General features: G+C 32.4%; 1 protein-coding gene across 1 annotated transcript in view; it reads left to right on the forward strand.

Moving 5' to 3' along the window:
* The window catches only part of LOC119594037 (uncharacterized protein DDB_G0283697-like), a gene marked incomplete in the record, with an annotated part of 31250 nt that overhangs the window by 2793 nt on the left and 28071 nt on the right, over positions 1 to 386 (forward strand).

The following is a 386-nucleotide window of genomic DNA, read 5'->3' on the forward strand; positions in this document are numbered from 1 at the left end:
GAGCTCTGGCAAAGGTCAACAGCCTCAGAACTATTTCATGAAAAATCAACAAATTTTCTATAACTCGTAAAGACAAAATGCTTGTCACTACAGGTGGACTCAAATGTGCAAGGTATGCATATTTTGCATATTTGTGGGCATATTTTGGGATACATGAAAAATAAAATTTGATTGGCTGGTTGAAATGTAATGTGACATATGACTGGTTGTTATTTATGTGTTTGAAAACCTTTTTTTGATATTAACTATGGATATGCCATAGTTGAAGAATGTCAGAATTTGTTAATCTGTCAATCTTATTTACTGTTAACCTATATGTATTATAAAACAGAGGTCATCTGAAGAATAACTGAAATTGGCAGCAATCTGTGATGTAAGACCTATAG

This window comes from Penaeus monodon, chromosome 33 (genome assembly GCF_015228065.2).
Source record: "Penaeus monodon isolate SGIC_2016 chromosome 33, NSTDA_Pmon_1, whole genome shotgun sequence".
Classification (NCBI taxonomy): domain Eukaryota; kingdom Metazoa; phylum Arthropoda; class Malacostraca; order Decapoda; family Penaeidae; genus Penaeus; species Penaeus monodon.